A 27,513-nucleotide genomic window follows, 5' to 3' on the forward strand; every position below is an offset into this window, starting at 1 on the left:
CAACAGAAGTTGGTCCAGTCAAAGAGATTTCCTCACCCACATTGTCTCACGCAATCTGTAGCTGTCAAAGTGTCTGTTAAAAGCAAACAGTCACCCGTGGTCCTGCGCAGAAAAAAGAAGTTTCAACTATCTCCTCAAATCCTTCTTTTAACTCTGTTCATTCAAATGATTCTCGTTCATTTCATTCGAATTCTGAATCAACAGCAACCACCTCCAAAATGACGGAAGCAGAATTTCTCACTGGTGCTTCACAGTCTTTAATATAAACCCTCCTTGGAATCTCCTCTATCCACACCAAACGTTTCACAGTTCTATAATAATCCATACGTGTTTTCATCGAGATGTCAGTCTCAGCCTCTTTTTGGAAAGCTCCTCCCTCTTGCAGGCCTAAAAACAAGTACACACGGATACCAACTGCTGAGGTTCACTAGCCCTTGGTTAATCTTGTAACCCTTCTGGGCTGTCTGAATTGATGGGAGAGGAAAGATGGTGTTTTGCATAAGATCCATAGGTTCCAAGGCCAGAAGGAACCATTGTGATCATCTTGTGTAACCTCCTGTATAACACAGGCCTCAGAACTTCCCCAAACTAATTCCTAGAGCAAAACACCCAATCTTGATTTTAAAATTGTCAGCAATGGAGAATCCACCTTGGCAAGTTTTTCCAAAGGTTAATTACGCTGACTGCTAAAATTGCATGCCTTATTTTAAGTATGAATTTCAACTTCCAGCTCTTGGATCATGTTATACCTTTGTCTGCTAGACTGAAGAGCCCATCATCAAATATTTGTTCCCCATGTAGGTACTTGCAGGCTATGATCAAGTCACCCCTTGACCTGGTCTTTGTTAAGCTAAGTAGACCGGGCTCCTGGAGTCTACCACTGTACAGCTGGACTAGGGCACAGCAGAACTAGGTTCAATTCCCAGCTCTGCCACAGATGACCTGTTTGACCTCTCTCTGCCTCCGTTCACCATCTGTAAAACAGGCCTTGTTGCAGCGCCACCTTAAGAATGCTAATCCATAAAGGTAGCTGAAAGTACAGGTACGTTTCTGTCTTACATTTTCTGTTCAAATTCCCTTGGTGTTTGACAGTCAGTGGAATGGGCAAAGACATAAAGTGCAGATATACAGAGAATAACCTTCAACAAAGCCACAGACCTCAATCTGTCTGCTAACTCCAGGAATGCCTCAACTCACCCTCCACTTTGCTAACACTTAAGGATCTGGTACGTTAATATTTTTGCATATAGTTCCTCCTTGCTTCCAGTAGAGAGTTGGAACTAAGGATCTGATGTTGGTGCGATAACTAACGAGAGGCCAACACCACCTACAAAATCACCAGAGAGTCACAAAGCATAAATACGACATTCATGACAAATCCCATCAGGTAACACACCCTGAAAGGCATCACATCTGCCACCTCAAACACCTGGGGAGGAAATGGCAGCATGGCCTATTCCTAAAACAACCCAGATGTTCTGGGAAGCTGGTTGCAAATAGAGACTGTTTCTCACTTAATGACACATCTTCAGCAGGCATCTATTGGCATGGACTTCAGTGAGACGACACCATAGATTTGAAATTCCCAGAAGCAAGCCCCGATACAAATACTAAACAGGGAACGAATGCAGGCTAGTGTTCACCTTACTACCCAAGCATGACTACCTTGGGGCAAAGTCTTTATTGCCGGCAATGGCAGCTGGACCGAGAAAAATGAAGCTGGAAGTATTTTACACAGCACTGTAACCTGAGAGAGCAGTAACACTGGCATCCATTTATCTGGAAAGATATGGTAGTGTCCTTTTTCAGCTATGGCAAGCTGGCCTCCTGGGAGATTAAACATCACCAGATAAAAGAATTCTTGTTGTTTTTTGAGGTGCCGCCAGTGTTATCAAAAACTAGCTACAAGGTGAGCTAGAAAACTCCACACATCAACTGGGTTGAAGCTTTGGGAAGCTCAAATGTTTCCTTCTCAGCAAAAAAAAAAAAAAAAAAAAAAAGCTCCCAGGCAAGAAAGTGAGTCTGACACTCGTTTTCATTCTGCTGGCAGTCAAAAGAGTACAATACCAGGCAACGCCGCGAAGTACTGACAACCTCCCAACAGCCCAGTCACATCAGAGGCTGGCTACAGAAGGATAAGTATTGGCTCACATGCTCTCTCATCTTCACTCTGGCTGGGATTTTCAAAGCCACCTAAAAGGAGCTAGGCCTCCAGGTCTAATTGAATTTGACCTTTGAAAATCTCTCTCTCTGCTACTAGCTCTACAGGCACTTTGAAAACGAGGGCTTATCTACACTAGAAATACTAGAGCGGCACAGGTGCAGCGCAGACAGACACTTACTTCAGCAGCAGACGGGGTTCTTCTGTCATTGTAGTAAATCCACCTCTTCTAGAGTTGGTAGCTACAGAATTCTTCGGTTCACCTAGCAGTTTCTGCACTGGGGTGTAGGTCCCATTAACTATGTCACACAGGGCAAGACATTTTGCACAGCTCTGAACAATGTAGTCAGGTCAACCTAACGTTAGCGTGTAGACCAGGCCTGACTGGATATTGAAGTTAGTTCCCGCAGAAAGAGAAGAGTTCAGGTGTTGCATGTAGGCATCAAAGCCACAGTTCATAGATGCCATGACCAGAAGGGACCACTGTGGTAATCTAGTCTGACCTTCTGTGTAGCACAGGCTAGAGAACGTCCCCAAAATAGAGCATTTCTCTTAGAAAAACATCCCGTTTTGATTTGAAACTTGCCAGTAATGGAGAATTCACCATAACGCTTGGCAAGTTGTTCTCGTTTTCCCATCTCTTAATAATGTATTCCTTATCCCCCGTCTGAATTTGTCTCATTTCAACTTCCAGTCAGCACCAGTACAAACTTGTGCCGTCACAGCCCAGTTGGGCGCCAGTGAAGATTTGTGTGAAACTGGGCCTAAAGTCAGGAGTGACCACAGATAAAGATGACACCGTGAAAGGCTTTAGGTTGTATAGTAGGACTGAGATTCACTTCCTGACTTGAAAGATGTTTGTGTCTGGTTGTTATAAGTAATAAGCCCATGTTCTCATGCGATGGTGAAAGTCACCAGAATTAGGAAATTGCAAACGGTAAGGTTCCATCGGCAACACTGCACAAGCTGTGCATTTTACGCTCCTATTACAACAAACAGCAAAATGTTGAGCTACATTTTTCACCAGGGAAAAACCAAACAGAAAAGAAGTGCAACATGGCTAAGCTAATGTATCACTGGAACCTTAAATTCTGAATTTCCTGACTTGAACCTCACTGTTTATATTTTCAAAAGCACTCATTGTTGGCTTAACTCTTCTCCCCTTTGAAGTCAATGGTGAAACTCTTATGGATGTCAGTGGGACCTGTTAGGCCAATGCTGAATGCTTTGGAAAATCCTACCCTGCAACCTGAATGTTTCTTTTCTTTGTTGATGGTTTTTAAGGATTAAAAGAACAGACACAGTCTTAAGAGCAGCATAACTCTTCAGCTGCCTCGAATTCTCGTGCTTGAGGTATCTCACATGATGAAGCAGACATCTTTTTAACTGCTCTACAAATTTAAGGTGGCACAAAAACACAGGTCTTAATTCACTTCTCGTTGACGACAATGGAAAGACTCTCTTCCTGTCAAAGGTCATGGGATTGAGCCCCTAAACCACTTCATAACATGAGAATTTTTAAATGGCTAAAGAGATTTTCTTCAAAGTTCCCAGAAATATTCCCTTTCATACAAAGACTAAGCATGTCCCTAAAAAGTGATGTTTCCCCTCAGAAAATTATGAGTATATAAAACACTGGGTTATAATGGAAACTGTTTGCACCTTGACTATAAAAGGAACTACCAAGTGCCCACTTTCATCATGCCAATTTGGCAGCGTTTTTTGTTTGATTATTGCATTCTCTGTTAACCCCTTGATTACATAATAATATAAATCCGTATTCACTGCAAAATGTAGGGAGAATTTAGTGGGGACATAACATGGTTTGATGGCTCTGTAAGAGTCTTTCGGTTAGAAAGTGCATCATACAACTTGCTAATTCATTTATGACAAATTTAGCAGGTGCCCACATTAGTGGATAGGTAATATGTATGCTTTGGGTCTGATCCCACAAGTACCTCTTGCAAAATGATGATTGGCCCAAATATTGACCCACAGAACCTCACAGCCGGTCATTTATTATCAACATATACATAGGATTATAGGCTTTCTTGGGGGAAAAAACCCCCAGAAGCCAGGGTCATAGTACCCGACATATGTCCCTGCACCGTTAGTAATGCATAGAAAGAACAACAAAGAAATCAGAAAAAAGTTTTGAGTGTCCCAGAAAAAATTTCTGCAGCCAAGTTCGAGCATTTACAGATTATACACTTCTAGCAAATGGGAGTTCTTTATCCTGCTGCACTGTTGTAGAATTGGCCAGGCTTATGACAGGAAACACAAACTTTGTGGCAGTACAGTACGACAAGATCCATGCAACCTGACTGGCAGGCATTTAAAGGTAAATATTCATGAAAGCCTGTTGAACGGCTAAACCCTATTTTCTAAACTGTACATTTTAGATCTCAGGTTAAAAAGTCTATGAACATAATGTATATTATTGGAGACATGTGTCATGACCGCTGCTTGACCTAATGCCGCATGCATAGGGTTCCTCATTTTGGCATTACCGTCCCTAGTATAACATTTCAAACACAGAGTCACAATGTTTATTGCTTGTCAGATGGACTGTAAAATCTACAGTAGTGTTCATAATAGGATTATGCAAGTTGATTATTGTTTGAAAAATAATATGAGCATTATCCTCTGTACCTTTCAAATGGGCTCTCACTTTCATAGGAATTAAGAAGTCCAATTTTTTATTACTTGAAGTAAATATCAGCTTTCAGCTTTACAAATGACGGCTCATTTAGGGCACATATTTCAGTGGTATTAAAGGTGGAAAACAAGAATTTGCTAGGTAAACGGAAGCACAAAGAACATATTCTAGTATAGAACCCTGATCGCATACCTGTATTTCTGACTACCCTTGAATACAGAGACTTAATATTGAAGAATGTACAACGATGGGATTTTAAAGTGCTGCTGAGAGATACAGATACAGGACTGTATTGAGGAAAACATCCCCATTCAGGAAAGAATTTAAGCACATACTTAACTTTAGGCATGTGCCTACATCCTACTGAAGTCAATGGGATTTAAACACATGCCCAGATCTCTCTCTATTCAGAACATCACATAAGGCTTAGTTGCTTTCCTAAATCGGGACAGTAGGTTGTATCTATTTTATAAAACTTATTTATCAGATTGTAAATTTACCATAGTTATTGAAATACATTTAGTTTAACTCGTTTTTAATGCTGGAGATGAGATGCTTTATTTTGGCAAAGTTTTCCCCAAAAACATATGTCAACCCGAGCAGGCCAGGCTCATGACTTGATGGACAATGCCCTATTGACTTTCATTTTTCTAAGAGGGCTTCTACCTCTGTCAAGCATCGTAGCTGCAGGGCTAACATTGCATGTCAGAAAGTACTGATAGACTGGCCTTCTGATGCCTTTCCTCGGCATCTTACCTGCTGGAGTTGGTCCCATCTAAAAATAGAGTATACCAGATAGCAAGCTCATCTTTTATCCATTCCTTTGTCACCTCCTTGTGGAACTAGGGCAGAAGGTAGTCTTGAAGGCCACTCAGAAACTTCAGATAGCACAGAATGTGGCAGAACAATCGTTTAGTGATATATCCCAGGTGATAAATATTACACCTGGGACAGCAGTGGCTACTGGTTTGTTTATGGAAGCAATCCAAGGTGTTCATTTTAAATCTACAAAGTCCTGCACGATTTGCGTCTTGACTGATCAAAAGCCCATTGAAGTCATTGGAAAGATTCCCTCTGGGTTTGGATCAAGCCTTTACAGACCATCCCCCTCCTTAGACACTATCCCAAATTAGCTAATGATCTTGCTAAAAGTCTTTGGATTTGAACTCTAGGAGGGGATTGTTGACTCTAAGCATCACATCTCTTTGATCTGAGAAAGTCCCAAGTTTCCTGACGTTCAGGGCATGGCAAAAGGGGAAGATATTTGCTTTGGCTTTCACTTAGTAAATTCAGTGGTATTTTTTCAGGTGATCTTTGTATTTGTATTACAGGCGCACTGAGAGGCTCCGACAAAGAGAAGGGTTGCATTGTGGTAGGTGCTGTATAAACAAGAGACAGTCTGCCCTGAAGAACTTCAACTTGAAATACCCAAAACAGAAAGAGGATGTTGTTATCACCACCATCCTCCATTTTATAGATGAGAAACTAAGGCATTTAAGTAGCTTACCTAAGATTACACACAGACACACACAGAGTCTGTGACCGAGCTGGGAATGGAACCCTAATCTCTTGACTGTCTAATGCCTTACCCATCAAGCCTCTCTTAGGAACATAGGACTGGAATAATCCTCTTGGGCCATTGATTCCACTCCCCTTCTATCACAGATAATCCTGTTTTATAATAATAATCCCATACAGAAACCTTTTCCAATTTGCCAGCTTTTCCTGTGAAATGCACTCAAACTGTAAAATGACACATTTTATAACTAAGTCAGAAACAAACCACCAAAATATGAATTCTTCATTTCCTGCCTAAATACAATTTTTTATGCAACATCGCTGGTGAAGAACCACTAGCCAGCTCCATCTACAGACAGCAGTATTTCAGTGGTAAATAAGCAATCCTTCTTTATAAAGCACAATGGATTCTGAGGATGAAAATTAGCTACAGAATACATAGGCTTGGCAGAATGTGGTTTTTTAATATCTAACTTTGGCAGAAATATTGATATTTATTTTAAGCATTTTTTTCTGTTTTTTTTATCAATTTAAATGGTCATCGTTGTATGAACTTGGGGTGGGGAGGTCAGACAATTATTTAATGGCAGTAGGTGTTGAGATTCAAAAAATTAAAGATCACCATTAAAACTCAAAATGTCAACAGCACGTCAAAATATACTCCGTAAATATCCTGAACTCAAACTCTAACAAGTTCTCAAGCAGCGTTTTCCTTATTCCTAAATGTCGATCATCAGCAATGGACATGTTTTTTTGTCAGTGAGTGTGTGTACAGTGAAGTCAACGAACATTTACCAATAACAATCAAATCCTTCTAAGCCTAAGAATGTGTGTGTATATTGGTGTTTCATTACTGTGCCTTATGTCAAACCAGCTGCGAATGAGGAAAGAGATTGGTTGAGTTTCCCTGGGCTAGAGATGTTACAGAAGAGAACAAGGATGAATCCTGGGCCAGCAGCCATTTACCAAGGTGAAATGTGGACCCTCAACAGATTTAAGAGCATGAAATTGAAGAAAGTTAACTGATAAACACTTTTCACTTCCCTTCTCCAAGTAGGAGGAACAAAAGTATCTGATAAGCCAGAGGCTCACTTACAAAAACCACAGCATTAATTCTTGTGATAAGCTAGTGGTTAAATTTTTCTTGAAAGGGTCCATTGTTTAGAAGCAATTTAAGGACAAATTCCAATTCACAAAAACACATTTCCTCTCATTATCTGACGCACCAGCCAAGAGCGACAGGGAACTCCGGGCCGGCGGCTTTTTGGCAATCCGGTTTTCATATGGAGTCGTAGGAAATAGAATGTTGCTTCACTCAGACATTTTGGAATCTATGATTTATTGGTGGTTTGGCTGTTTTCCGGGGGGGTGGGGTATGAAAATATTCTTGGATTTGGCCAGATAGGGTGAAAAATTACTCTCTACATTTGACCCCATTTGTCTGCTGTGGGTGCAAGTATGAGTGTATGATAGTAGTGCCTAGAGAGATCAAGACCCCATTGATCTAGGTGCTGCACGACCGTATTGCCAACTCCCAGCTGTCAAAAGTCAGGAGTCAGGCTCCCCAAAAACTCCTTGGATTTTAAAGATTTGGGGTCTTTTTATTTTCCTTCTGGTTTCTGAATTGTTAGGAGTCATGTTTTCCAGCTTTTCTCTGCAACCATCAGTCCTAGAAATATTTTTTTAAATGAAAGCTAAGATTCTAACATAATCACAGGACTCCAGGAGCTGGGGCTTTATTGCCAGACTTGTGATAAAAATCACAAATGTTAGCACCGCTGGTACAAACACATAATAAACACACCCTTTGTTGTTGTTTTGTATTTGGACATTTGCATGCTTTTACTCTTTTAGGGACTGCTGAAGTTCTTGCTCAGTCTGGGAAGCACATCACTCATGATAAGGCAGGGACAAAATAGAGCTATGGTCCCCTCCAGACCTATCCACACAGCAGGGCTGGGATACCTAAAGGAGGAAGCAGCACCATCCTCCTTGTTGGTGCAGAATGTACATCCCCCTGTGCACCAAGCACATGCAAGAGAGAGACTGCTTCTTGAGACCGAGACTCCTCATGGAGCACCTCAGTGTTGGACTCGGGTGCCTCAAGTGGCAGTTAGGCACCTAAATCCCTTTGTGAATCTAGCCCCAAACACTGTTTCTTTGCCAGCCCTCTGAACCATGGAGGCCTCTATTTACGATTTTTGAAGTGGAAACTTTTTTCATATTTCTTCCTAGGCCTCTGAGTTCTCAGAGCGCAGCCCACCTAATACTCAATCACACCAGCTCCATTTTCCAGTGCTCTAGAGGGCAGATAGTCACCGCAGTCCCACTGCTATTGCCCCATTAACCTCCCTGGAGGGGTGGCAATTTACACCAGCCAAAGATAAGCTCCCAGAGGTTTAAAGGGGCCTTAACATGGGTATAAATGCAACTTATTTGTAGGTTAAGGCCTCTTTTCCCCACCAGAGATGTGGCAAGGGGCCTTAGTGGACATGAAAGACAGGCTCACATTTAATATTAGATAGTCTGCTTCACCTTTAACATGATACTTACACATCAGTTTCTGAAAAATCCCAGCCCTATCGTGAATTGGCCATGAATATCAGGTTTCAGAGTAACAGCTGTGTTAGTCTGTATTCGCAAAAAGAAAAGGAGTACTTGTGGCACCTTAGAGACTAACCAATTTATTTGAGCATAAGCTTTCATGAGCTACAGCTCACTTCATCGGATGCATACTGTGGAAAATACAGAAGATGTTTGTTTTTATACACACAAATCATGAAAAAATGGGTGTTTATCACTACCAAAGGTTTTCTCTCCCCCCACTCCACTCTCCTGCTGGTAATAGCTTATGTAAAGGGATCACTCTCCTTACAATGTGTATGATAATCAAGGTGGGCCATTTCCAGCACAAATCCAGGTTTTCTCCCCACCCGCTCCCCCCCCCCCCCCAACACACACACACAAACCCACTCTCCTGTTGGTAATAGCTTATCTAAAGTGATCACTCTCCTTACAACGTGTATGATAATAACTGAATATCAGTTATTCTTTTCCATTCTCCACACACCTCTTTTCAAAACCAAGTGGATAGCAAAAGTTCAGACATGTTCGGGACCTTGTTTAAAAGGACAGGATCGGATCTACGTAGGGTTGTGGTAGCCATGTGGGTCCCAGGATATTAGAAAGACAAAATGGGTAAGGAACTACCTTTTACCAGGCCCATCAATGATCTGATCTTGCCATCATGACCACAGGTGCTTCTGTGCTGTGAGCATTACTGGAAATATAGTGAGCCAGGATCACATATGGCTGGTTTATTAGCCTGGTGCAGGCAGATGGGGCGGGGGTTTCTTCAGAAGTGCATGAGGTCACTTTGAGTCTCTCAAGCAAAAGAAGCAAGCACGTAAATGACTCTTTCCCCCGCCCCTCCCCGACCTCCAAATAGAGCTGGCAGATGTGAGGTTGACATGATGTAATTGTGTACAGAGGTGATGTGAGATTTTTCTTGGTTCCGAGAAGCCAGTGCTGCAGAGGTAATCAAAATAATGACAGTATTTGCTTCAAATTTTGGGACAAGAAAACAGACTAAGTTCCTTGCAAAAACAAAGAGTGACCATAAAGAGTGAGAGGTCAGCCAGTGGCTTTCAGAAATGGCAGCAAGTAGGGCAAAGTGCTGACTGACTCTTTCTAGTCCTCTGGTATTAGACACATATCTCTTTATTCTGTAGCCCCTCTGGGTTTACTTCCCCCTCCCCAAGCCTCCTTTATTAGCAGCTGCTTATCTTATTAGTTTTGCCATAGGAAAAATGATGGTATGGAATAATTGACTACTCCTAGGCTCCCCTGGAGTAAATATGTGGCACTGTGTACATTGGCCAAACAGGATGGACACTTAATGGTGAATCAGTGGCTGATGAACGTTTTTTCTTGAGTTGATTTGTTTAACATCTGACTCAGAAAGTGTGATTTACAGCATTGTATTCTTTGGGGAACGCGCGTTTTGTTTTTATGGCTGCTGGTAAATTTACTAAAATTAACTCTTTAAAAAGAAGAAGTTTCCATTCTCTATAGTATCAGAAGGTGGGCAGAAATGTATTTGACATTTGTATTTGGCTAAGAATAAAGAGTGTTTGTCTCAAAAGCTGAGTTCTTCAGTAGTTTTACACGGTGCTTTTAGGAATGCCTAACCTTATTACATGGGGCCTATATTTATGAAAAATTATGTACAGTGTAGCTCCTAAATCTGCTATTTACTTAAACAGGTAATGTTTGTAACAAAATTTTGGTTCATAGCAGTCGAGCCAAACTCCTTTCGCCATGTAGCCAATTCCATTACCATTCCTAATTACTGTTACACAGATGCTGCTATGTATCAACAGTACCAGCCGTCACGATGCAGCTCATTGACATACTCTAGTAGGATTGATTTTGGAAAGGAGTTAAAGATGGGTCAAGCAACTTGGCACATGAAAAAAGTAAACAGAGGGTTCCGTTGCTAAATTGTTTTTCTGGTTGGCCCAGGCAAAACATCATACAGGTGTTTATACAATGTGGGTGATTCTGAACTCTTTTTAGACTCATAGGCACTGAAGGTTGTTCCATGTGTCATTCAAGAGGAAATAACCCTCTTTGAAATAAATCTGGGATTTGGCTTGCCAGTCTAACATCACAGGGAATGAAAGATCACCGTACAGAGAAAAATTCAGACAAACTTTATTGAAATTCGCTAGAATGATGCTCATTTACAAATCATTAATTTTTAAAACTACATATTTAAAGGGGACCTGCAAAAAGGGCATAAGTCCAGTTGGTATTGTCCCCCCTTTGCTTCAATATTATTTATAAGAGGTTTGTTTTGTTTTTACGTTTTCCGCTTCTTTTTTACATTAGAAACTCTGGCTTTCTAGGCTGGAACACTGATGACTGGAAAACTCGTGAAACGGTTATATCACAGCTATTAAGAAGGAAAGGGATTTTTAGATCCCCTGTTTTTGTTCATGATTACTTGACATGAGTGACTAATATTTTGAATAAAGGAAGCCTTTGTTAACTCTTTCCCCTTCAGTAGTTGTGTTAAGAACTCACATTATATATCCCTTATAGCTCCTGCTGCTCCTCCAGCAAAGCCAGAAGAGACAAGACCTAGTTATTCCCAGTGTCTGTAGTGTAAAAAACCAAGCAGCAAATTAGAACACTAAACTTTTCAATCTTTCTTTATACATCATATCGAGGCAAAGACAAGCCCAGTTTTGAAAAATCCTTTGCAGGTCACCTTTAAAATGACTGGTTGGGGGGGTAGATTTTCATAGAATCATAGAATATCAGGGTTGGAAGGGACCTCAGGAGGTCTAGTCCAACCCCCTGCTCAAAGCAGGACCAATCCCCAACTAAATCATCCCGGCCAGGGCTTTGTCAAGCCTGACCTTAAAAAAACTTCTAAGGAAGGAGATTCTACCACCTCCCTAGGTAACGCATTCCAGTGTTTCACCACCCTCCTAGTGAAAAAGTTTCCTAATATCCAACCTAAACCTCCCCCACTGCAACTTGAGACCATTACTCCTTGTCCTGTCCTCTTCTACCACTGAGAATAGTCTAGAACCATCCTCTTTGGGACCACCTCTCAGGTAGTTGAGAGCAGCTATCAAATCCCCCCTCATTCTTCTCTTCTGCAGACTAAACAATCCCAGGTCCCTCAGCCTCTCCTCGTAAGTCATGTGTTCCAGACCCCTAATCATTTGTTGCCCTTCGCTGGACTCTTTCCAATTTGTCCACATCCTTCTTGTAGTGTGGGGCCCAAAACTGGACACAGTACTCCAGATGAGGCCTCACCAATGTCGAATAGAGGGGAATGATCACATCCCTTATCTGCTGGCTATGCCCCCACTTATACATCCCAAAGTGCCATTGGCCTTCTTGGCAACAAGGACACACTGTTGACTCATATCCAGCTTCTCGTCCACTGTCACCCCTAGGTCCTTTTCCGCAGAACTGCTGTCTAGCCATTCAGTCCCTAGTCTGTAGCGGTGCATTGGATTCTTCCGTCCTAAGTGCAGGACCCTGCACTTGTCCTTGTTGAACCTCAGATTTCTTTTGGCCCAATCCTCCAATTTGTCTAGGTCCCTCTGTATCCTATCCCTACCTTCCACCATATCTACCACTCCTCCTAGTTTAGTATCATCCGCAAATTTGCTGAGAGTGCAATCCACACCATCCTCCAGATCATTTATGAAGATATTGAACAAAACCGGCCCCAGGACCGACCCTTGGGGCACTCCATGTCTAGATGGCAGCCAGTATCAAGTGGAGCCATTGATCACTACCCGTTGAGCCCGACAATCTTGCCAACTTTCTACCCACCTTATAGTGCATTCGTCAGCCCATACTTCTTTAACTTGCTGACAAGAATACTGTGGGAGACTGTGTCGAAAGCTTTGCTAAAGTCAAGAAATACATCCACTGCTTTCCCTTCATCCACAGAAGGAGTAATCTCATCATAGAAGGCAATTAGATTAGTCAGGCATGACCTTCCCTTGATGAATCCATGCTGACTGTTCCTGATCACTTTCCTCTCGTGTAAGTGCTTCAGGATTGATTCCTTGAGGACCTGCTCCATGATGTTTCCGGGGACTGACGTGAGGCTGACTGGCCTGTAGTTCCCAGGATCCTCCTTCTTCCCTTTTTTAAAGATGGGCACTACATTAGCCTTTTTCCAGTCATCCGGGACTTCCCCGGATCGCCATGAGTTTTCAAAGATAATGGCCAATGGCTCTGCAATCACAGCCGCCAACTCCATTAGCACTCTCGGATGCAATGCATCTGGCCCCATGGATTTGTGCACGTCCAGCTTTTCTAAATAGTCCCTAACCACTTCTTTCTCCACAGAGGGCTGGCCACCTACTCCCCATACTGTGTTGCCCAGCGCAGCAGTCTGGGAGCTGACCTTGTTCGTGAAGACAGAGGCAAAAAAAGCATTGAGTACATTAGCTTTTTCCACATCCTCTGTCACTAGGTTGCCTCCCTCGTTCAGTAAGGGGCCCACACTTTCCTTGGCTTTCTTCTTGTTGCCAACATACCTGAAGAAACCCTTCTTGTTACTCTTGACATCTCTTGCTAGCTGCAGCTCCAGGTGTGATTTGGCCCTCCTGATTTCATTCCTACATGCCCGAGCAACATTTTTATACTCTTCCCTGGTCATTTGTCCATTCTTTTTTATGTTTAAGATCCGCAAGGATTTCACTGTTAAGCCAAGCTGGTCGCCTGCCATATTTACTATTTTTTTGACACATCGGGATGGTTTGTCCCTGTAACCTCAATAGGGATTCTTTGAAATACAGCCAGCTCTCCTGGACTCCTTCCCCCCTCATGTTATTCCCCCAGAGGATCCTACCCATCAGTTCCCTGAGGGAGTCGAAGTCTGCTTTCCTGAAGTCCAGGGTCCGTATTCTGCTCTTTACCTTTCTTCCCTATGTCAGGATCCTGAACTCGACCAACTCATGGTCACTGCCTCCCAGATTCCCATCCACTTTTGCTTCCCCTACTAATTCTTCCCGGTTTGTGAGCAGCAGGTCAAGAAAAGCTCTCCCCCCCCCCCCCAGTTGGCTCCTCCAGCACTTGCACCAGGAAATTGTTCCCTACATTTTCCAAAAACTTCCTGGATTGTATGTGCACCGCTGTAGTGCTCTCTCAGCAGATATCAGGATGATTAAAGTCGCCCATGAGAACCAGGGCGTGTGATCTAGTAGTTTCTGCGAGTTGCCGGAAGAAAGCCTCATCCACCTCATTCCCCTGGTCCGGTGGTCTATAGCAGACTCCCACCACTACATCACTCTTGTTGCTCACACTTCTAAACTTAATCCAGAGACACTCAGGTTTTTCTGCAGTTTCATACCGGAGCTCTGAGCAATCATACTGCTCCCTTATATACAGTGCTATTCCCCCACCTTTTCTGCCCTGCCTGTCCTTCCTGAAGAGTTTATAACCATCCATGACAGTACTCCAGTCATGCGAGTTATCCCACCAAGTCTGTTATTCCAATCACGTCATAATTCCTTGCCTTCACCAGGACCTCCAGTTCTCCCTGCTTGCTTCCAAGGCTTTGTGCATTTGTATATAGGCACTTGAGATAACCTGCTGATCGCCCCTCATTCTCAGTATGAGGTAGGAGCCCTCCCCGCACAGACGTTCCTGCCTGTGCTTCCTCCCGGTATCCTGCTTGCCCACTTACCTCAGGGCTTTGGTCTCCTTCCCCCGGTGAACCTAGTTTAAAGCCCTCCTCACTAGGTTAGCCAGCCTGCTCGCAAAGATGCTCTTCCCTCTCTTCATTAGGTGGAGCCCGTCTCTGCCCAGCACTCCTCCTTCATGGAACACCATCCCATGGTCAAAGAATCCAAAGCCTTCTCTCCGACACCACCTGCGTAGCCATTCGTTAACTTCCACGATTCGACGGTCCCTACCCTGGCCTTTTCCTTCCACGGGGAGGATGGACGAGACCACCACTTGCGCCTCAAACTCCTTTATCCTTCTTCCCAGAGCCACGTAGTTTGCATATTTTCAAAAGTTCTCAGCTTTTAAGGCACCAAAATAGTGTTCCTTGGACAGGATGTTCCACGATTAATTAGGGCTGGTTGAAAAGGTTTTGTCAGCGCTGTCTTTCAACCAGTTTCCAACTATAATTTTTTTATTTTTGCAAAGAGTGGAACTTCCTGCAGAAAGCTTAGATTTTCCGGAGACACATTTTGGTGGAAAACAAATATTTTGATTTGGAAAGGCTTCTGTGGTACTGTATGGTCATTGTAGTTTGGTTCTTTCATTGCCCCATTCTCTGGATGGACTGGGATCCCCAGCTGGATCCCCTTCCACCAGTACTGGAGCCACCCTTAAAGAACTACCTCCCCTCTGCAGTGGGGGGAACAGCAGGACATCATGGGACATGTAGCCCAGCCAGGCAGCCCAGCCTGGAAGGGAGAATGGGAGCTTGAAGCATCTGAGCTATACCTCCCATGAGGCAAAGCAGCAGCATTCCCAAATCAAACTATTTTGGTATTCAAATTGCCACTGAAAAATGTATTTTCTATTAAAAGAATTGACAGTTCTCCCATTGATACGTATCCCTAGAGTTACTACCGAAGAAGGCCATGAGGTATAGAACCGGTGGCTAGGTAATTGCTATAAAAAAAATCTTTTGGACTCAGAACTTTCACCAGACCCTCAGTGTCACACATTTTCCTCCCATCTCCAATCTGCAAAGCATATTTGCAGTTGGCAACATACAAGTAGTGGGAAAATCCAAGTACTTTTGTAACATCTATTAGTTCCTTACTTAAAGTTAATCAAGTAAAGAAACACTTGGATAATCCAAGATGTACAGCACGGGAAAGCTTTGACAATATATATTAAATCAGCAGTTCTCAACCAGGGGACTGGGGCCCCCTGGGGGGCCATGAGCAGGATTCAGGGGGTCTGCCAAGCATGGCTGGAATTAGACTCACTAGGGCCCAGGGCAGAAAGCCAAAGCCCTGCCACATGGGACTGCAACATGGGGCCTGAAGCCCACCACCCAGCGCTGAAGGTGAAGCCTGAGCAACTTTGCTTCATTGTGCCCCCTGTGGTGTGGGGCCCCAGGCAATTGCCCAACTTGCCACCCCCTAACACAGACCCTGGCTTTTATATGCAGAAAAACAGCTGTGGCACAGCTGGGCCATGGAGCTTGTATAGCATGTTGGGGAGCCTCAGGAAGAAAAACATTGAGAACCCCTGTTTTAAATCATAACCCAGTGCCCTAATGCTACCTCACTGTACCAGGGAAATAGAAATGAGTTTGAGGGTTATTGACCACTGTGGATTTTCCCAGTGAATCATAATTATAGATTCTCTTTTTGCCGTCTCTGCTAAGTAATTCTGTGATAAATCTGATTCATTGTGCAAACACCACATTCAACAGATGGCAAAGTGTCTCATTTCTTAATGGACACACACACACACTAGCTGGCAGTAACTGTGAGGCATTCAGGAGCACAGGTTCAAGACATGTGAAACTCCCTGCAAGGTCCACTTCTGTAGATGGAGGCTGCCCTAGAGATAACCTAGCTTGGTACCTGCAGGCAAAGTATCTACAACATTCCTTACATACCACGAAGGGCAAAGAGTGATTGCTGTGACCCCATGGTGATGAACCGAGTATGAACACCTAGACAGCCAGATTAGATCACAAAAACCTAGAGAGATGTCATGGGCCAGATCCTCAGTAGTGAGAATTAGGAGAGCTCCATTGACTACTTAGACTTGCTGAGGATCAGGGCCCCACATGTTTTCAATTGGTCTGGGTAAGAAAGGGTTTTCTTTCAGAAATAATGCTGGCCAATCAGCAGTGCGCAAAGCTGGTCTATCACTCAGCACAGAAGAAGCTGCTGCAAACTCAAGACAGATGTATCTGTTTCTGGAGACCACCAGAGTGACATTTTGAAAAGTGCTTTTGTGACTTCAGTGCCTATGTCCCATTTTCAACAGGGACTTAGCCACTTCAGGTAGGTCTGCATGGCAGTTAGACTCCTGTGGCTGGCCTCTGCCAGCTGACCTGGGTTCAGACTAAGTGGCTATTTAATTGCAGTGTAGATGTTTGGGCTCAGGCTAAAGCCTGGGCAATAACACCCTGAGAGTGGAGGATCCCAGCCCGAGCTGGAATGTCTACATTCCAATTAAAGAGCCTGGCAGCCTCAGCCCTGCAAACCTGAGTCAAAGGCCAGCTGCGGGTGTCTAACTGCAGTGTAGACATATCCTAAGGAGCCTAAGTCTCACTGGAAAAAAAAAATCCACGGGAGTTAGATTCCTAAGTGCCTAATAACTAGATCCATAAAGGGACTTAGGCATTGACTTTTAGGTGTATTGCTCCCCAGTGGAATTTACAGCCCTGAGTTAGGCATCCAAGCTCCCTAGACAATGGATAAGGAGAGTTAAGAACTAGATCCACAAGGGGATTTAGGCACCTCACTTCCACTTTAGGTGGAAAAAATCCAAAATTTGGATCCTGATACCCCTGCTTAGCTGCTGCCTAACCGTGTAATTCCCTAGGCAGCGAAGTGTCTGAAGGTGCACAGTCTTGACAATGAGGAGCTGCTCAGTACCTAGCTTACACCTAAACCCCGGTGGGATTCAAAAACTAGGTAGTCCCCTGCCTCTCTTGCCTGCAGAACCCAATCAGCTAGGTGTATTCTGAGCATGCCACGCCCACACAGAGCCAAGGAGGAGGTGTCCTCCTTACATCTAATAGCCCAGAGGTTAGGGCAGTGGTTCTCAACCAGGGGTATGTGTACCCCTGGGGGTACGCAGAGGTCTTCCAGGGGGTACAACAAACATCTAGATATTTGCCTAGTTTTACAACAGGCTACACAAAAAGCAGTAGCGAAGTCAGTACAAACTACAATTTCATGTAGACAAAATGAGGAATGAAGCAATGAGGTATGCTGGGACATGGTAGTATTTGTAAGCGAGGTGACACTCAGGGTAGGCAAGGCAAATCTGACTCCCGGAAGGGGTACAGTAGTCTGGAAAGGTTGAGCGCCACTGGGTCAGGGCACTCACCCAGGATGTGGGAGGTCCATGTTCAAAATGGAACAGCTTCAGCAGCAGCAATTGGAAGACCCACCCGAGAGCCCAGTGGTTAGAACCCTTACCATGGATGTGAGAGACCCAGGTTTGAATCCATGCTTTGGAGCAGGGACTTGAACCCAGGCCACCACAGGATACATGCATATCCCCAAAAAATCCCAGTCTGGTTGCCTGACTGCCTGTTGTGTGGGTTAGGTGTGTGAATGTGGCAGCTAGGTATCTAAGTCTGTGGATCTGGCTCTAAATCGCTTGTGAAAACAGGACTTAGGTTCCCAAGTCAGTTACATTCTGGAAGTTTCACCCTTGCTCCATAAACCGATTTACTGTATGACCAGGCCTTGCAAGAGCACTTGCCTCCCCACCAAGAGGGCTTCAGAAGAGCTAGATCCTCGGCCGATGTTGCTCCGTGTAGTGCTGTTGACGTCAGAGGACTTCCACCCATTGACAGCAGCTGAGGAGCGAAGCCATTAAACTGTCTCTGATGCAGATTCCTTTTTCCACTGCGCACAAATCTAATGCCGGGTCTAGGTTCTTCCGTGGGAGAAACACCTGCGGCTGGTGTGCCCACATGCTCCCTCCAGTGCAGGTATGCCGGTACGATAAGCAACAGTGGGAGTTTCAGAAAAAACTTCAGCATGGACAAGGCCCAAGGGGGAGAATACAATGAGTTCACATACCAAGTGTGAATGGACAGCAGCAAGCAACACAGCCACTGCAATTGAGTTTTGTTCACACACACACACCCCTCCCTCCTCTCCATCTTCTTTGTTCATGTAAAGAAGCATCAGAACCACTGCCAGGAAGATGTGGTGTGGGGAAGTTAGGAAGAGGGGTACCCAAGGGAACCTCTCTCATAAGGACAGATCCTTAGTGTGGAAGGCACGCAAGTACCACTGACTTCGGGAAATCGTGCAATGCCGTGACATGGGCCAGAAGAAAATTCCAGATTGACTCCTGCAGTGATCTTATGCCCTGAAGCATGAGATTTTTATCTCCCTTATCTTAGCATGCAAAACTCCAGGTCATGGGGGGTAAGCAAATAGCTTTCCATCTTCTAAGCATCTGCCCCATACTTTGAGGGAAAACCTCATGACTTCAAGCTTCAGTCCATCTAGTTTCAGCTGATATTTCAGAGGGCCAATATATACAACAACTTGGGACACACATGTCCAGAAATCTAACTCATCACGATCAGATTAGCCTCATTCAAGATAAACAGGTAAAAGCTCTAGTTATGAGGCCCAATAGAATATCGGATTCCCAGTAAATACCATTTCCATAGTACAGGACAAGGGGAATTTCATTTGTGTTTACTGCTGAATAAGTGAGGCTTTGGCCACATTAGAACATGGAGCAATAGTGACAAAGTAGCCTGCCAGGTTAATCACAGGTGGGTCTCAGAAGTCTTTCCCAGCAGACCCATCAATAACTGTTTATACTATTCTGGCACGGCATTTCTGCAATGGAATGAGCTTCAGTCACTTACCAAGTGCAAGCAATAGGTAAATGTTGCATCCGCTAGGACAGGTTATCCGTGTGCTGCTGGCCCCCCTTCCACTTACCAAACTGAAAAATTGCAAATCCAGGAAAATCCTTCTTAAATTGAAGAATGTGTGACAGAAGGATATTCCATATTAGTGTTTTGACTCTTCAAAGAGAACTAGTTGACCCTGTTTTATTACATATATCATTTAATTTTTGCCACTAACTTTTATCATATTCAGGATATTTCCAGAATGACGGGAACAAAATTCCAACACCAGCAGTGAAATACAAGACACCATCAGGTCTTTTCATAGATTGTACATTCAGAGCATGCCACATGTTCCACATGAGATCAGATTAACGGTCTGCTTTTACCTTCAAAACTGAGCAATATTCACTATACTAATATATAGAACTGGGCAAAGTCCCACCCCCCTTGAGAAAAATGCAGATTCATTTGTGTTGGTTTTGCTGAATCATTTCCCTTATCCCACACCCCCAGAAAAATAAATCCAAAAAATCCCCAAGAGGGTTTTGTTTTTAAATTCTCAAAATGAAAATTTTCAATATTTTGGTTTAACACAACTTTTCATAGCGAAATTTCCTTTAAAAAGCCCAATAAAAAAGTTGAAATGATGTGTCTCAAGTGTGTTGAAATAAAGTGTTTAATTTGAGCCAGGATGAAATTTTTGACTCTTTAGCTGCCAAAAAAATTCCTTTTTTTTGGTTCAGCCTGAAACTATTCTCCTCCGCCCCCATTCAGAGTTGCATTTGAACAGAAAAATCCATTATTCGCACAGCTCTGCGACAAGATACTAGCAAGCCCTGCCAGTTCTTCACCATACTCATTTGCTTGTACATTGCATCCTCATCTGCTACCATTTAGGTTTGTGTCTTTCTGACTGCAAATCCTCCAGGGATGGTCTATTTCCTATGTTTTGTATAGGGTCCAACACAACAGTACCCCGATCCCAATAGGGGACTTTGCATGCTACTGTAACGTAAATATTTGACTACGACTAATACACAGATCAGATCTCATTACAGAGAATGGCTCTCACATTGTAAAACAATTTGAAGTTTGTCATTTAAATTAAAAGGGAATCAACATTTAAGAATGAAAACCTCAGAAAAGCAAAATATCCACCACTGTAGTATGATGCTGCTAAAAGATTCAGGTTGAGATCATGGGACACGAATCTATAGCACTAGGAGGTGTCCGTGAGAGATGTAAATTGCACCTAACATCTGTGGCTTCAATATTTACATCTGTACATGTATAATAATAATAATAATACCAGCCCCACAAGCATTGTTGCAAGGCTTAATTCTTTAGTGGATGTCAGGGGACCAAGATCTGGGTTGTGATGTTGTCATAATAGATAGTGACACAGAGAGTTAGCCCTTAAGCCCCCTTTACACCACTTTGGCAGTGTAAAGGGGCCTTAAAGTGGAGGTAAGTTACAGTTACCGCTCTTGAAGGCAGAACAGTGTAAAGGGGGCTTAGTGTTAACGCAAACCAGGCCCCCGGATCCTGGTCCTGCAAATCTCATGCATTAAAAGTAACTTTATGCACATGAGTCATTCCACTGGGACAACTCACAACCTCCATAAGTGTCTGTAGGATCAGAGCCTGGGGCTTGTGTTTTAAGAAAACTAAGATCTAAATCCACAGGGGAAGTAACCTGCTGCAGCCACTTACTTGGTGCAGATCGCATCCCGCTCCTTGCCCGCTCAGGTGTACTAGCCTGCGCACTGGAGGGGGGAGTCAGGTCACCACCATCTCCCAGCCTGCTCACCTGAACAGGAGGGGACTTACTGAGGTGCTTGTACACTCAGGTGCTACCCAAGTCAGGGTATCCAAATCCAGCCCTAAATAAACAGGCTACTGAGCTGTTAAACTGCAATATGGAAGCAAAGCCCCAGTTGTGATACAAGACCAGCTGCATGGGTGGAGGCTTTATGGAATTTGGACAAGGAAAGTGGTGACATCATAGAAAGAAGAAAAAAAATCTGCTGGGCATAACATCTCGCTAGTCCGAAACCACTCAGAGTCATTCCACAGTCGAGCACACCCTACACCTTGCTCTACATCACAACAAGGTCAGCTCCAAGACATTTGGACAGAAGGAATAAAGCCATAGGTTTAAGGGGGCAAAAAAAAAAAATCCTTCCTGCTCTTTGATTAACTTGGCTTCTTGATGGAGTTAAGTGCAAACAGCTGCCTGGACTCCAACTGCAAAGCCTAAATCTAAACACGGTGTGTTTGCATAACCCAAACTTCTAATCAGGCAGCTGTATAATCCACCCATTTAGAGTATCCCTAAGAGTTTCAGGGAAATGTGATTTTCTTCCAGCTAAGCCAATCAACAACCCCTTTAAAAATAAAAAAACTCTAGCCGCTGAGATACCACTTAGAGCGGTGTATCTCAATGGGGTGGGGTCATGACCCCAAGGTGAATCACAAAGCTACCCCCCTACCCCCCCCCCCAAAGGTACGAATTTGAATCTAGAATTCCCACCACAGTCCTGTGTTGCTAGGTAATAAGTTAGTGGCGCTTGAGAAGTATATAGCAGGAGTTACATGCTTGCTGACATGTACATTGCTATGCCCATATGGCTCAATTCACAGCCCACTGAAGTCATTGAGAGAGTCTTACTTGGACCCATCAGGACTCAAAAGAAGTTCTTCGGGGTTGTTTCACACACCGCATGCTGGATAATAAGACATTTCTAAAACTAAACTGGCTCTTCAGTAAGAGAACTATTTACAAAGATGCTGCAACTGCAGCTAACATTCCAGCCATGTGCACACAGACTGGCTGCCTGGTGCCTTCTCCAAACTCTCCTTCTGCAACCAGCGTTCCTTCCTCCAATTCCATGCAGGCTGCTACCATGGTTATAACACCCCCTCATCCCGGCTTCCCTATTGAAGGGAAGAAGACCTGGAGCTGAGGGGGGAGTGTCAGAGCTGGGATCTCAAGGGCAGGAGATTTTTTCAAAACACACATATATGACCTAATACTCCACAGCCCATTGAAACCAACAGAAGGACTCCCGTTGACTTCAGTGGGCTTTGGATCAGGCCCTACACTTTCTTTTCGGGCTTACTCTCAGTTACACTAGCATAAATCAGGAGTAACTAAGTCAAAATCAATGGAGTTCTACCACTGTAAATTCAGTAAGAGATCAGAACATTCTGTGTTTATATAGTGCCTAGAATAACTGGGTCCTCACTCATGACTGGGGCTCCTAGGCATTACGGTAACAGTGAATATTCTGTTCTACTTCTTCAGCTAGAACCTTCTACTTTCCCTGCACTTTATATGGTTATTTGCCAGATATTTCAACATAAAACTTGTCTTGTAATTTAGTAATTGCACTATGTCAAATCACACCCAGTAAAGCCTGATATACAGTATGACAGCCTGAATGCAAATGTTTCTCAGTCAACACCATGGATTTGTAATCTGTTATGTTTTTTTCAACTCATCTTCAAAAATCAATTTTTCTGTAGCTGAAGGAACAAACTTTATGGCCATCATAAGGTTATATATCGCTAGCTTATAGGAAGCCAGTATGGCCTAGTGCAAAAACATCCAGCCTGTGATGTAGGAGACCTGGGTTCTACTCTCAGCTCTGTTGCTGGTCTGATGTGTGACTATGAGCAAGTCACATAACCAATCTCTACCTCAGATCCCCCCCGCCCCATCTGTAAAACAGAGCTAATGATGCTCATCTCCTTTGTAAAGCACTTTGAGCACAACTGATAAAAGAAAGTATCATGAGTGATTTGTTAGTATAGCATTTTAGAAGTTAGCCATAAAAACCAGATACATTTTGAATCTTTTGACTTAAGACGATAAAAAGTACAGATTCAACTTACCTGACACCCCATAAAAACAATAAAATGAATTTACAGAAGTTCTAATAAATTGGTCCAAGTAGGCCATAAAAAATAATTTCACACAATTCTTCTCTCGTTTTTGCTGCTGCCCAGGCAAATAGCACAGCTGCCCATATAGCGGAAATGTTATTGTTTCATAATTACTCTAATTTGAGCCAACGAGGTAAAAGGCTTGTGGGCTGAGACTGGAAATAGCCATTTATTTCTCAAATACAAGCTGCACGGTAGTAAGTAACATGGCAAATCTTCAACCTATCCAGCCCCACAAACAGTTTTGCCTCTCAATGCCAGTACGAAAGATGTGTGAATGCAGGATTTTTTTGGTTCCCTGGCGATTCCAGAAACTTGAAATTAGTTTGGGGTCAACCAAAACAGGAATTTGACGTTCAGTGAATTAAGTTAAAAGAGCAAGTCATGTGGGGTTGAATACAACGTTACCTTCTGACAAAACACCTCTTTTGTTTGGATTTTTTGCTGTTTTTAAGCATTTGATTTCTTCTCATTTTATTTAAAGACCATTTTGAAACAGAAAAGTAATTGCAAATTGAAAAAAGAAACCCAAAACAAATATATTTTCCTCTCAAGGTTTTTTGCCACCCAAACAGCTCGGCAAACTCAACGCGGATTTGTGAAATGTTTCAATGTCACTACATCTGCGTTTTTCACTGAAAAATTCAAATTTCATCCAGCTCTAGCCAAGGTATCTCCCTTCTAAATAAGCTAACTGCACAGTTTGAAATTGAAGAGCTGTAAAGGCCTTCCTTAGCTTATTATTCAAAATTGCCAAATATTTTCTGAATCTATGGGTGGCCTTTAAATAAGGGAGTCTAGGAAACAGGTTTGTTGTGTCAACATCCACCGTATCCTGCTGTACTAGAATACAATATGACTATTACTCAGATTCCCCACCCAATCCCCTTGATCTTTATCAAAAGGCCTGTTACTTTGGTGATGGGTACACAGTGGTTAGAATAAAAATATTTGGTGCAACACACTAATCTCTTGAGAGCCACTTATGGGGAAGCCCATGTAAACGCTTCATGTCTGAAGTTCTAGGACATTCGCTTCGCCAAGAAATCAGAACTCACAGCAGTGCTATTCTCAGCCACGCGCTATTTACAAATGCTACAGTACAGCCAAATTAGCTGCCTCCTAGTTTTCCAGATGCGGTTCCACCGCCTACGCGTGTCCGTAAAAAAAAGCAAAACCCTATTGTTCTGGGAGCCAGATCTCTGTTCACCTTTCCAGGTGCTCCTTTGGCCAATCTCACGCACAGAAGCAGAACGTCTGGCAAAGAGACAGAGTAGCACAGTCCGGCAGTGACCCCCAGAGAGATGGAGTGGCAGGTGATGGGAAATTGGAAGATTATTTATAAAACACCAAAATAACTTCAGTTCATCCCTGTCCTGATTCTCTTTTTCATCTCCAGGAGGAGAGACCACCTCTATTTGGCTTCTTGGAGTTGGTTCCAGTTTCAGATTCCCACTTAATTTGTAAAGGGCTGAGGGCAAGGTTGGGAAACTCTGTACAGCTCAAAGGTCTATATTCTCCTCTCAATGCGAGCCTTTAACTCAACACACGCTGCGAAGTACATGAGAGGCCTGCTGCTAAAGCCAGACCTTGTGCTGGGAATACAGCTTTGGTGGTTCCTTCTCAGGGACCGAGCGTGCACTTCAGAAGTGACGTTTCCAAACCGGTAGAACGCAATCACAGCCTGTGCTTAGAAATATGGTATTGTCTAGTGACAAACCAAGGCCCTGTGGGCCAACTGCCATCCCATGTAAGCCTTTAAGGGAGCATAAGTAACCCTCTTACCCTCCTGCAGGCCTGCATTGTGAATCACAAGTGAACAGGGGCAGAACAACTGCCCGTGGGCCACTGATAATTCTCACATGCAAGTGGGCAGGCATGTGAAGGGAAGGGGTGGAGTCTTGGCTTGTCACTCTTTCCTCTTCCCCTTCCTGCCCCCCCAATATGCCAACCTGCACAGCTGAGTTGGTGCACCCAGGGAAGACACTTGTGCCAGGTTTAGGGCTGGTGCAGATTACTTCCTCCTCAGAGCAAGCTGGGAACCAGCCTATATGAATTCTGGGAAAAGGGGAGCATCAGACCCCCCCCCAAAACCAGAGGCCTGCCCCTTCAGAGGGGAGAGGCATCGTGGGAGCCTAGAGATCATTGAGAGAACCAAAGGGGGGGGGGACACCAGGGATGGGTCATGAGGGGGAAGGTCAGAGGTACAAGAGGAACCAGAAGGGGACACCAAGCAGAGCAACAACTGGATCCAGATTGTGACCCTTAGGTTATGACTGGAGGTGTGATTGCAGCACATGTAGACATACCCGAGCAAGCTTTGCTCTAGCAAAGCCGAGTCCCAACAACAGTGAAGCTACGAGACACAAGCTCCAGGGCTAGCTGTACAAACCCACCCGGGGCCGTGGGCGATTCCTCGGGCAGCTGCTGCGACTCCATTGCCGTTGGTACTCACGCTAGCTAGATTAAAGCTCGGGTACGTCTACACGTGCTTGCAGTCACCCTCCCTGACTGCAATGTAGACAAACTCTCTTAGAGTCAATCCGGTTCCTGATCTGCTTCTGGGCCATCACAACAGCAGTTCCATCCACTTTAACACCTTTTCTTGTCCTTTTTGGTTAGGCTGCCTTGGAGATGCAACAGCTCATTACGGGAACAATTTATTCTCATTTGAGCTCAGTTTGGCCAGTTTCCCACTAACTAACTTGTACAAAAATAGAATCGTTTCCATTCAAATGTGTACTAAAAAAGTCAGCTGTAATTTAACATTTGAAATAGAGCAGGCAGCTCAGACACATGAAAAGAAATCAAAATAGCCACAACATTTCCCTTGGAAGTTGCTATTGCTCTATTTTCAGCCGGCATGCTCTCCCTTCTACAGGTAATGTAAACAGGCTGAGGCGTTTCAACAACTGATGTGTAATGGGGTCCACTCACCGCTCTGGCACCTCCTCAGCCTGAATTAGCTCTGTAGTTGGGTGCACCCCCTTCAGGTGGTGCATTGCTGCCATGACTTCTGCTCTTGGACCCACATCTCTCCAAAGACCGTGGCGTCCTCTTCAGCCACACAGCCCTCCGGCCCTGCCACACACTGTGCGCCTCCCTACCGGGGGACCTGCAATCCGCTTCCCGCCAGTGGCAAACTGCAGTTCATGGTCTAGCCACTTCCTGCGTGGCTCCGGCACCCTCTTTACCCCTTGTATCAGGGCCTCAGTCTGCAAACACCCCAGCAGCCAGCTAGGAGCTGTCTCTGGCTCCCTTGGTCCCTGTTTGCTGCACTGCTCTGTCCAGGGTGCTGGCAGTTCTCTTGGCCCTTCAGGGACACAGTCCTTCATCCCTAGGCTCCCAGCAGAGAACTGCCTTCCTCTGCCCTGCAGTTCCCTTTTTATATGGGCCTGCTTGGCCCTGATTGGCTGCTCCCTTCAGCCCTCTTCTGATTAGCTGCCTCTGGCACAGCCTCCTTAGGGCTGCTTTTAACCCCTTTTCCACCGGTGAGGGGCAGCTACCCCATCACAAGATGCCTTCAAATTAAGCTGTTACATCCATGCACTTGGACCACTGTTAGCTCTTTGGGACAGGAACCATTTCAGTTTGTATGTATTCATTGTTATTGACTGGGCTGCCTAATGGAACAGTGTGGCCTACTGGGCAGCGCACTGTCTGGGGAATCAGGAGGCTAGTCATTCCTCAGGTGTGTGACTCTGGGTGACCTTTGTTGTCTAGTAACATTGTAATCTCTTTGGGGCAGAGACCACCTCTCACTAAGTGTTTGTGCAGTGTCTAGCATAATGGGATGTCAATATCAGCAGGTGCTCCTAGGGGGCAGTGTAATAGAAATTATAACAGTGGCTTCGTGCAGTACACCTGGAATGCCTATAACCAGGAGTTCAACTCCTAGCAATGTCAGTTCAGCCCTTCACTCTAAGGTACAGGATCCTGGAAGAGCAGGTGAAAGCCATGCAACTTTCTGTGTAGATGAGATTTCAGTCACAGCCAAGTCAAACTTGACGTATGCAGCTCTTTTAACCATTTCTCCAGGCTCCAGTTGACTTCTGCTACTCACCTCTGAATTCACAGCACTATGTAAATAGCTTTCCGTTAGTGAGGTGCCCAGAACTGAACTCAGTACTCTAGAAGTCGTATCAG

This window comes from Natator depressus, chromosome 3 (genome assembly GCF_965152275.1).
Source record: "Natator depressus isolate rNatDep1 chromosome 3, rNatDep2.hap1, whole genome shotgun sequence".
Lineage (NCBI taxonomy): Eukaryota > Metazoa > Chordata > Testudines > Cheloniidae > Natator > Natator depressus.